Source organism: Nyctereutes procyonoides, unplaced genomic scaffold, assembly GCF_905146905.1.
Source record: "Nyctereutes procyonoides isolate TBG_1078 unplaced genomic scaffold, NYPRO_anot_genome, whole genome shotgun sequence".
In the NCBI taxonomy this organism is placed as follows: Eukaryota; Metazoa; Chordata; class Mammalia; order Carnivora; family Canidae; genus Nyctereutes; species Nyctereutes procyonoides.
Genome location: NW_026575135.1, coordinates 66606864 through 66618978, shown reverse-complemented (window position 1 = coordinate 66618978; position 12115 = coordinate 66606864). Strand labels below are relative to the sequence as shown.

At 38.2% G+C, this 12115-nt stretch overlaps 1 long non-coding RNA gene across 1 annotated transcript in view; it reads left to right on the top strand.

Annotated features, from left to right (window-relative positions):
• Positions 1 to 12115, top strand: part of LOC129495087 (uncharacterized) — a 567660-nt gene that overhangs the window by 291546 nt on the left and 263999 nt on the right. The window contains exons 5-6 of the long non-coding RNA XR_008661454.1: positions 4699 to 4744; positions 11107 to 11180. This is a non-coding gene — a long non-coding RNA (uncharacterized LOC129495087). The remainder of the gene's footprint in view (positions 1 to 4698; positions 4745 to 11106; positions 11181 to 12115) is intronic.

Sequence of the window (12115 nt, the reverse complement as noted above, 5' to 3'; positions counted from 1 at the left end):
AAATACTGTGACTCTTGTTTTAACTGACAACAAAGCATAGTGAATGACAAATCAATAAAAATTAGTTGATAAGCAGGAAATAGGCTTCAGTCCTCAGTTATGCAGCCTTAGCATTCAGTTGATCAAAAATAAAAACCAATGTGTTAAGGTAGATGGACACTATTACACTTTGAGTGCCCTTGCAGACCTGACAACATTCGAAGCCCTTCGCCAATTAGAACATCGAGTCGGACTACATCTCACCACTGACCCTTGACACCTTGGGAAAAGGAATACTACTGAGCTTGAGCATTCTGATCTGTGGCATCCTTAGCTCCATTTACCCTGAAGAACCCCTGTGCTACTGGTCTATTTTAGCTTTCACTTCACCATTGTTATGAAATATTTGGCAACGTGAGCACAGGCCATATGTGAAGTACAGAAATAATTTATTATTCAGTTTGTCAGTCTCTACATTTAGTGGGTTTATAGCATGTCGAAAATTCTGGCAACAGCCTCTTGTATAATTAGTTGCCTCATCCTTCAGAGCTAATGGGATGAGTTTGAGGCCAGAGAGAGATTGTTTATGAGAAATATTTCCTCCCCTGGTGCTCTGAAAGAATCTGTCCCTCGAATCAGGGTAATTGTCAGCATAATTTTTGTCAGGTCTTTCACAAAAGGGAAAATATTAGGGGCAATGTGGAGGAAACAACAAGAACCTAATCAGCTTAGGGTGTTTTGAATATAGTTTTCTCTTGTTGTTGGGAAGAGGGATATAGAAGAAAAGCAAGAAAGAAGATGAGAAGAAAAATGTGATTTTTTTCATCTAATTTCTTTTAGAATTGTGTAATAAATTAATGCCAGTAATATGGTAATTAGCAACTTAATGTAATTGAACTAAATTCTAACTTCGCTAATCCATGTGATAAGACTATATCATATTGTGGATAAGCAGCCTCACTTTCTTTCTCCCACTTCAAACTTCTCTCATTCCTAGGGGCCATTGTTGATAATAAAGTCTAAACAGTCTTGTGAAGTTGATGACTTAAACTCAGCCTCTTCCTGGAGTCTCTGCTGTGATTCCCCTTTGATAGTAAATATAATCAGAGCTTCAAAGGGTAGCCTTAGGAAGAGAGAAAATGATGTAGGAATATGGGCAGTGCACACTAGGAAAGCTATTGCACCTCAGACAGCTGAGTTTGAGATATAAAATAGAGGCATCAAAACTGCTTCCTCCTATTCCTGATCAGAAGTCAAACTTCTGTCTCTTCCAGACCACATTAGGCTATTGAAAAATGCTGTTTAAAAGCCCAAGTTACAAGTCATAGGGTTTGCTGCCCCCATGGAGCCTCTCTGTGTCCAGCTCTGGCATTTCCCTTCAGTACTGTCATGCTCATCACTGTCTTTACCACCCACCTGCCCAAATGCCTCATGTTGGTGGCTCTTGATAAACCTCTTCTGTCTTCCTGTTAGTAGGAAAAACTCCACTTCTCTTCCTAATGAGTTGCTGCTTTCCTCAAAGCATCCATTGCACCTGTCTGCACCTTGGCACTTGGCCTAGTCCTCTGTGTCCTTCTTGCCTTGGAATTATCTCTTCTGCTCTGGACTGTGAACAGATATTATTGGTGAGAATGTTGCCACTTTCTGCTCTAGGGAGATACAGGCAGAGGCCCAGGGTTCCTACCGTCAGCACTGGGCTTTGCTGGCAAGCTCGGGCTCTCATGCTGAAGTGCATGGCCTGAAACCTCATCTAACAATGGTACAGACAGTGCCTTATTCTAGATGAAATTCTTTTTCTGCTGCTAATGACTCTAGCATTGGTGGAAGTCTATCTATTGGGAACTTAGAGACTTTTTATACATGGCTGTGTGTATGTTTCTGTGTGGCTGTATTTGTACTTTGTGGCTCTGTGTGTACCTGCCTGTGGTTATGTGTGTATGAGACTGTGTGTGTGTGTGCGCACGCACCAGAGATAGACACTTGCTACTTGCTCTTTCCTAATCACCTGTCATCACATGGCTTGTGTCCCTCAGGGTTATATCAATTCTATTTGTCTTGGGACTTACATTTAATGTCTGTAGAGGTCCAAAGAGAGGCCCTAGCTTATTGACTCCTGCATAGAACAAGTATAATTCAGGCATTAGGATGTTCCCCATGATTAGGCTTCTGGATTGTAGCCACCAGTCTAAATTCCATGTGTTTTGTCTTCTCCTGTAGACCAGTGCAATGAACAGTGTGCTCTGTGGACAGATCTAGCTTGGGAACTGAGATTATTAATTAATATTAGATGGTGAGCTTATCCCAGAACCTAAGCCAGCACATTGCTTCTTCCTTCACTGACAAAGTTACGTTATGGAAAAAATATCAGCTGAACAAAATGCTCAGAAACAGAGTTGACTTCTATTCTGGCCCAAGCTCCTCATGATACCAAGAACTGGAAACATCAGTTCTGGGGTCAGTACTTGTATTTTGTGTAGCCGTGCTACTTGAGAATGTTCTAGTAGCTTAGATATCATTTATCTCCCACATGAGGTTTAGTCGAGTCCCCTCCTTATTTACCTCTTCTTATCCACACAGTGTGGCTTCCCAGCTTTCCAGGCTGTAGAAAAGTCAGCCAGAGCAAAGGCTCTTAACTCCTGGAGGTCCTCACAGATTTCTCATTCCTCCCCTCAGCAACAGGAGCTGTCTTCTGAATCAGAAACTTAAGTTCTAATGTTTTTAACACCATTAAATCAAAACAAAGAGCTATGTATAAAGTAGAGCAATTAGTTATGTTAATAAATTCATATGTTCCCTTCTTTCTATCCCCAAAATGTTGCCAAGTTGTTACTGAATTGTGAGTTTCTTAAAACCCAGTATGGATCTCTAATCTTAAGTTTATAAAGTACTGACATATATGACACTATTTTTGTGAGCATGTCCTGATATTTAAAAAAATCTGAATGAAGAATGAGTCAAGGTTAAGAGAAGTTTATTTAACATCTAAAATAATTAAAGGGAAAACAGACTTTGCAAACTGTGACTATATTAAAAATAAACTAGAATGTGAATATATATTTATGATGCTTTGAAATCTCTGTATCTGCTCCTTGTCTTCAAAATCTTGCCATCTTGAATTTTGTAACAATATGATAATGTGGCTAAAATTTATCTATGTCCAGGCAGGCCTTTAGCCACATAAAAATTCATTATTCTCAGATAAATAAATAAAAATGCAAAGAGAATCATTCTCTAGTTTATTTGTCTGTAAAGTAGGAAAGCCTGGTAATGTATTAAGCATGAAAACCCATTACCACGGGTTGTTATTAAATTTATCGTTTTTAAGTGAGTCAGTCTCTTTGTACTCTGAAGTCACACGAGTGACTCTGCATTTTGATTTGCATCATTGTTTGGAAGAGATGAAATAGGATTTATCATCTCCTTGTGTTTTCCGCTCGATCCTTGTTTCTTCAATGCCTAAACCACTTGAGAGCACCCTCAGAATAAGATCCTTGAGACTAATTTGAGTTGCTAGCAGAAGTCGGTTTGCATAACCCTCAAATGATAGAACTTTTGAACTGGAAAGACTGTGTCAGGTCCCTCTTGACTTCAGGTGGGTGGACATGACCCACTTTCTTGCATCCCAACCTGGCACAGTATGTCTGATGTGGGTAAGATAGATGTTGTGTCTCAAAGGCCACAGGGCTTCATAGCTGAGCTTCTAATGAAGAACTTCTTTGTTCCCTACTTATTCTTACTTCCCCAGCCTTCATCACTGTGGGGAACCTTAAATCTTTCCAAAGCAGACGCCTGAAATGTTCATTCGAAGATTTGATGTAAGAAGAATACAAAATACAAGAATTTACTTCCTTCCTGAAGTACCCTATGGTCAGACATCTCTCATCCTTCAGATCTAGCTTGCATGTCATTTTTTTTCTCCCCAAATATTCCTTCCCTGGGCAATCTATTTAAAGTTATCTGCCCAGTAACCTCTGTTGCTACTTCCTTCAAAGCATTTATTAGAGTGGTTGTTTTACTTTATTTGCTTGCTTATTGTTTATCTCTTTTTGAATAATATAAACTCCATGAGGGCAATGAACCTGTTTTGTTTTGTTTTAAATCTCAGAGTCTAGCATAGTGTCTGGCCTGGATGTACTGCTCTAATATATTGGAAAATGTGATGAATAAGCTGTATAGGTGTGAGGTTGGACTTTTGGTTACTGGGTAGTTTTAGAAAGAATGTTAAAATACCTAAAAAAGATAGCTGAAGGTGAATGGGAAGTACATTTTGAAGATTTATGTATATATGTGTTTATTTAGAGAACACAAGTGGGAGGGGCAGGGAGAGAAGAAGAGAGAATCTCAGCAGATGCCAAGCTGAGCACCGAGCCTGATGTGGGGCTTTATCATATGACCCTGAGATCAGGACTTGAGCAAAATAGTCTGACTGGGCCTCCCAGGTGCCCCCAGGAAATGTGTTTTGAAAAGCCATATGTTACCCTTATCACTTTATACAGTAGCAACAGCTACAAGCCTTTCCTGTTCCAGTAATAGTGCAGCGAAAGTTAGCTTGAGATGTGTCTCTGAATTTTTAAATCATTATGGTTATTTCTTTGGTATTTGTGAGATGGAGCAGCTGATCATCAAGAAGCCAAAAACGTTTGCTTTCCCCACTTGCTACATGGATAAATAATTCTAAGGCAGTGTTCATTTGCAATGTATGTTCTTTCTTTCTTGCAGAATTCATGAAAAAAAAGCTGTGTTTTTGTTCAAAGATATGGAGCAGGTAAGATAGTAAGAACTTTATTTGACTTAAGTGGGAACTGTTTCTTCTAGTGAAATTGAACACTTAGTCAATTTTGCTTTCAGTATTACTAATTGTAATCCTCCTTAAAGATTGCAAGAAAGAGCAATAACAATTAAGACCACAAAAGGGGAAAACATAATTTTATCAATTAAAGGGCAAAAAAATAATAAACTTTTTCTTTTTTCTTTTTTTTTTTTTTTTTTGAAAGTCAATCTGGTCTCTTAGGGAATATAGACTGGAAGCAATGAACATTTTTGTGGAAGAGCACAGTCTCAGGTCATTGGCTATTTCAAAATACTATTTGGAAACCTATGTAATTAGCAATCCCAGAACTAGGCTGGGCATTTGCTTCAGTCTTGGTACATTTCATGGTACCATTCCATAAAAAGCGGTAAGAGAGAGAAGCTATTAAAGGCAAGGATAGTAGAGATCAAGATGGAATCCAGAGTGGATCAAAGTGACCTTGCAGGCTGATGATACCCGGAACATCCGGCTAATGGTATTTCAAAGGACTAATGTTTCAAAAGCTAGGTGGGCATGTATGGTGAAATAGGACACTTTGCAAATTGCTCTAAAGATTGGATGTAATTCCACAATACTCCATCCAGGCTTTTTTTAAAAATAGAAATGGACAAACACATTTTTAAAAATTTATTCAAAAACATAGGAAACTAGAATGTGTAAAACCAATCCTGAAAAAGAAAAATGAAGCTTGAGGATCACCACTAGCTTGTCCAAGAGTTAACATGAAACCATGTTATCAGGAAGATAAGGTACTGGCATGAGGATAAACATATAGATCAGTATATGAGATGAGAGAGTTCAGAAATAGACCCACACTGGTGTGGCCAACTTTTAATGAAGAAAGCAAAGAAATCCAATGGAGGAAGAAAAGTCTTCTTACCCAATGGTGCTGGAACAACTGGCTATGAATATGGACACGAATGATCCTCAACCCCTTGCTCTCATTACACACAAAATTAGTTGGGAATGGATCATAGGTCTAAACAAACAAAAGAACTAGACTAGTAGAACATCTTTATGAATTATGGGTAGGTAAACTTTTCTTAGAACAATAATCCTAAGAGAAAAATTTGATGAATTATAATCCATCAAAACCTCAAACTTCTTGTCAGAATATAACAACTAGAAAATGGCAAACCAGTTTATAAATTGGTAAAACACAGTACTGAACATGACTGGTATTGAGCATATATTAAAAATACCTCTAACTCAGTAATAAAAGGACACACAGTGCAGTAAAAAGTGAGCAAACTACCTCAACACTTAAGGAATATGTACAGATGGCCAAAAAGTGTGTGAAGGCACAAATCTTCCTAAATCTTCAAGGAAGTGCAGGCTAATAAATTTTAACCAAAATAAGAGACTGTAGGGACACCTGGGTGGCTCAGCAGTTGAGCGTCTGCCTTTGGCTCAGGGCATGATCCCAGAGCCCCGGGATCAAGTCTCACATCAGGCTTCCTGCATGGAGCCTGCTTCTTCTCCCTCTGCCTCTCTCTGCGTCTCTCATGAATATAAATAAACAAAATCTTTCAAAAAAAAAAAAAAAAGAGAGAGAGAGAGAGAGACTGCTAACTATTCATCAAGTAGGTAAAAATAAAGAGACTAACCACACCAAATATTGGAGAGGATGTGAAGCAAGTGGAATCTCCTATGTCCTTTATAGGAGTGTGAAATAATAGGAGTTGGCGTAATCATCCGGCAGTATCTTCTAAAACGATACATCTAGCTTATCCTGTAACAGTTCCACTCTTAAGTATTTTTCCAAGACAGATAAGAGCATCTACCTGCAAAACAGTTTCCCCAAGAATGTTCACGGCAGCTTTATTCATAACAAGCAAAATCTGTAACAGCTCAGGGGTTCATCAACAGGTGAGAAATGAGTCCAGTGGCAAGTGTTTCAGTAGGAAGAAGAGTGAACTGATGCAGAGAAAAAGTGGGTTAAATCTCAAAAACACAATGCTGAGAGAACATCCATGAAAGAGGATGCACTGTATTGTTTCATTTATATGAAGTCCGGCTCTAGGCAAAACTAATCTTGGTGGAAAAAGAATCAGGATTGTGGTTGCCTCTGGTGGGGGTCAGAAAGTAAAACAGAAATTGACTTGAAAGAGCATAAAGGAACTTTCTAGGGTGATGACAATGTTCTCTTTGTTGAGAAAAGTTGGGATTACTTAGGTGTATATATTTATCAGAGCTTATCAAATGATTTATTTATAATTGGTATAAGTAAAGAGTTACAGATATCACCCACAATAAAAGATGAAAATGCACATAAGAAATAGCTTTCTGTAAAATAGTTTTATTAATCTGGACCCGATGGAAGCCTTGGATGAGTGTGGGTATATCTATCAGCACTTTGAAATTATAGGCAAACTCTGGAAGGGGGTTTCAAAATGTTTATGACATTGTTGAGAGCAACCCTTTGTGACTTCCCCCAAATTTGAAGAAACAGTTATAGAATTATCTTTCATATTAATAAAAAGTTTCATAAATTTGTTTTTATAGTAAAGTACTGTAAATTTTAAGTTGAGATTCATAATTTTTTTTTTGTCTCATACCTCAGGGTTTTTCCTCCCACTTTGTGGTGATGATTTGCCTGTTGTTTAATGGGTTAAGAACAGTTTTGATACATTCCCCATATCACCTCTTTTTCTTTTTAATATTTTATTTATTTATCCAGGAGAGACATAGAGAGAGGCAGAGACATAGGCAGAGGGAGAAACAGGCTCCCTGTGGGGAGCCTGATCTGAGACTCAATCCTAGGACCCTGGGATCATGACCTGAGCTGAAGGCAGACACTGAACCACTGAGCCACCCAGATGCCCCTCCCGTATCACTTCTAATGGCAGTGGTCCTGAATCGATACTCTCATATTTTGATGTCTATTCTGCAAGCTAAAAAAGAGATAATAGTACATATAATTACATATGTATATTCAACCTTTGAGCACTGTCCATCCATATATATATGCTCAAAGGCATATAATGGTAATGCAGTAATGCAGTAACGCTCAAAGATTCAAGATTGAGTTGTTCAACATCAATATTAAAACAAGGATCAGACTTTAAGGTGGATAATATTACTTGTTGGAATGTTTTTATTAGGTTATATTGCCCACCCACTGTCCTTTGTTAATTGTCAATTTTATTTTAAGCTCTGACTCTAATGATGAGTGCTAAATTACTTTGTTCACAGAAAATCAAGTATGTATGTATACTTCATGCCTTCTCTATTTAGGAAGAATCATTAGGCTGCAATTAGTATTTAGTAATGATTTCCAGAAATAGTTCCCAGCTATTAAAACTTCTTAAAACTTGTGATGTTTTATAATTAAGAAAGAATATTAAATTTGTTAGAACTCTGTGCTAACCTCTCCTGCCAATTTACATCTAATTGTGAGTGATTTCTTCAGACCCATTGATACACTATTATAACTACATTTGAGAAAACACAGAGTTATGTTGCTTTAGTTTTATAATTCAGGTGCCAGTGAACACTGGGTGTTGTAAGTGTTGAATCACTAAATTCTACAGCTGAAATGAATACTACACTGTATGCTAACTAATTGGAATTTGAAGTAAAAAGTTGAGGAGGGAAAATTAAAAAAAGGCAGGTGCCAAATCTTTGACTTTATGTGAGCCAAAAAGAAGAAATAACACTCAAATAATTAAGGCAGGAAAAGCTTAATAACTAATTAAATCACATATTATTCTTCCTGTATTTCATAGAATATATGTGATTTATGTTTCAAAAGCAGTAAAGATGATCTTCTCAGAGAATGTAAGAAAAAAAAAAGATACCTGTGCCCATTTTTTTAAAGATTTGATTTATTTATTCATGAGAGACATAGAGAGAGAGAGAGAGGCAGAGACACAGACAGAGGGCAAAGCAAGCTCCATGCAGGGAGCCTGACGTGGGACTCAATCCCAGGTCTCCAGGATCATGCCCTGGGCTGAAGGTGGTGCTAAACCGCTGAACAGCCCCCCCACCTCCCCGGGCTGCCCTATGCCCATTATTTGAAATGGTTCTAAGTGTGAAATGTTTCACTCTAGTAAATTATGTTTAATAATAGCTTGTGACTGAATATCTTGCCTACAGATCTGATCAGTGTCCAAATGCTGTATTGCTTTTGATAAAGGGCAAATTTAGGTAGATTCCGTATTCCATTTCAGATTGTATTAACACCATGACCATCAATTTCAGTAGAGTGCCATATTTGATCTTAATAGTAACATGATTTTAAAGGTCATCTGTAGCTATGCCCATAAAAATATTATGGGACAAGAAATGATTAGACTAAGTAAGCTATATACTGGCTTTCTTAAAAGTAAAACTTTTAATCATGTAAAAATGCATTACCCGATCCCTCTTTGGTTTTGTAACTAGCTCAATTCCTTGCTCATGAGACTCCAATTGCCTCTAAAAATTAGTCTTTAGAAAGATTGTTAAATGGGTTGCATAGGAGTGAATCATTTGTTGTCATTAATAGTGAAATACTTAAGTATAACACCTTCACAGAGTTGTGTGGATATAGTCTAATTAATGGTTGCTGAGTTTCCAGGGGCAGAGGCCCTGGTTCTGTGTCTTCCCCAGGTTTTTCTACCAAATTCTCATCATTTCATGAAAAATTCCTATCTTGCCTGCCATCATTATATTACAATGACCCTTCCTAATTATCTATGTGTGTCGCCTTATCTTTGTCTTAGAGCTTTTTCCAGCATGTGAGGTCTTCCATGATACTTGCCATAGTTCTAGGGCCTAGAAGTGTGTTAAAAAGTAGTGTGCAGGGGTGCCTGGGTGGCTCAGTGGTTGAGTGTCTGCCTTTGGTCCAGGGTGTGATCCCAGGGTCTTGGGATCGAGTCCCACGTCGGGCTCCACGTGGGGAGTCTGTTTCTCCCTCTGCCTCTCTCTTTGTGTCTCTCATGAATGAATAATAATAATAAAAAAGTAGTGTGCAAAGTAGAAAATGTGAGTTAATTAACCTACAGAGATATTGTATGCCTTCTTTACACTCAAGCAGAGGAAACCAATGCAGAGCTTGCCACTACTGCTTCTACCAGCGACGATAGTCTGATCCAAACAAATTGAAGCAAGAATTACTTAAACTGGAGCCTATAAAGTTAGTGATCCACACCACTTACCATGAGAAAGAGTATATCTATATATTTTTTAAGATGTATTGAGGTGTTGTGGCAACAACATGAACTAGCAATACAAACTTCTTTGAAATAAGTGGTTTCCAGAAGAAGGCAGTTAATTTCTAGCTTTAGTTGTTCATTATTGTCTTTTCAGTAGGGTCACATTAGCACTTTGTGAAAGTATTCTAGACAGAAAGGAGACAGCTGGAATTCTTAAAGACTTTTTGTCATTTTATAATGTTTCCTTTTGTTTGAGATTAATAGGTAATTTAGGAGTCTATACAAAGCAATTTCAAAGGGATCACTGGTACGCATACATTTCAGTAGCTGAAGAATGGGGAAAAATGAATATTTCCACATAGCATTCTCTTGCTATAATGAAAGCTAGAACTCCTCTGTAATCCAATTATCAGCCTCAAATTTTTCACTCTGTTTGGCAAACTTGTTTCTCTAATTTTTATTGTGCAATTGGATATATTTTTATACAATTGGCCTTTACATCTACAGTAGGTCTGGTAATTCTGTGCCCAGATGCCAACTAGAGATAATGCCTAATTGTGTCCTATCCTTCCATTTCCACATATTTTCTTCCTTTAAATTAGGTGGGGGACAGGGCATGAAGTCTTAGATAATGTCTGTGTTTTCACAACTTATTTGGGCAGTAACTTTCTTGGCATGGGTTAATTCATCATGCTCTCACTTTGGAAGGGCTAGATATTCACTCTATAAGGATGGAAAATACAACAAGTTTAAATGTATGAGTTACTGGCCTACTTGCAACAACTATCATCCCGAGAAGAAAAGTCTGTGATATCAGTGAGAGGTTGGAAAGCTCGAGGCAAGATGTCAGAGTTGGGCTTTATTCATTTCTATCTCATTATGTACATGTGTACATATGTGTATGTAGTTTGGTGCAGGTATAGTGTGGAATGAGTAGGCTGTAGACCGGTAGCTTAGCCTGAACTTGGTAGCTAAAAGCAAGGTCAAGGTTCAAAAAGCATTTAATAGTAGATTGTGGCATGGCTAGTAGCACAAATCATGGCCTTTGTTAATGTAATCATTTTATTGAACCAGTTGAACCAGAAATTGAACCAATTTCTGTTGAATAATTATCATGTACATTCTGTGTGCTAGACATTTGTAATCAAAATTTGTAATCAAAATCATCTTTTCTTTAAGATGCAGATTGGGGAAGACAGGAGTTTAAGCATTTGCATCTCTTATGGTGATGGTACGACAGCAGCAGTTACAAGGTAACTTTTGGAGCACAGGAAATGGGGACCAATTTTAAATTGGAGACTCTGATCATTCTTAAAAGAGTTGATTACCGATGATTGTAAACCCAGAGATGACAACATTTGTAGAAAGAATGCATGTCCCACTTAAGGACCTAGAGCTAACACAGAGGGCTATAGAGTAGGGTGGTAGAGTGATGTAATAAGTGCTAGAATGCAAACAGTTTTGTCCAGGGCTGGATCATACGGGGGCTTATGTGTCCTACTAAAAATTGGTATCCTCAAGTTTAGGACATTGACTGAGGAAATTGATAGATCTGTGGCTAGATTGCATTTTTTCTAAGATTTTATTTATTTATTCATGAGAGAGAGAGAGAGAGAGAGAGAGAGAGGCAGAGACACAGGCAGAGGGAGAAGCAGGCTCCATGCAGGGAGCCCTCAATCCCAGGACTCAATCCCGGGACTCCAGGGTCACGCCCTGGGCCCAAGGCAGGCGCTCAACCTCTAAACCACCCAGGCATCCCTAGATTAGCATTTTAGAAGGAACCCTCTAGCTATAAGATGCAGAAGGTATCAAATAGGGACAGGGTGAGAGACTGAAGGCCAATTAGAAAGTTGTTTTCATTGTCTAAGCAGGTCTATGTGAGCAGCAGCAATGATGAAGGTAACAGAGTGAGTTCAAGGAATATTAATACTGTAGAATTTGTAGCAGTTGTTAATTGGAGGTGAAGGGCAGGCCACTGAGGGAAGTAAAGGATAATGCTTGCATTTGTCTTTTGGATTTGCTACTGGTTACTGGGTGTATAAGTGGTGTGGGGTTGGGTTTGGAAAAGATGATTCTCTACTCTGGTGGGACTTTGAAGGATTCTGGGAACACAGCCTAACAATAGTCCACCTCTCAAAAATGGAAGTGTAATTATTTGAAGAGATTCATTTAGGAGAATAAGGAAGAA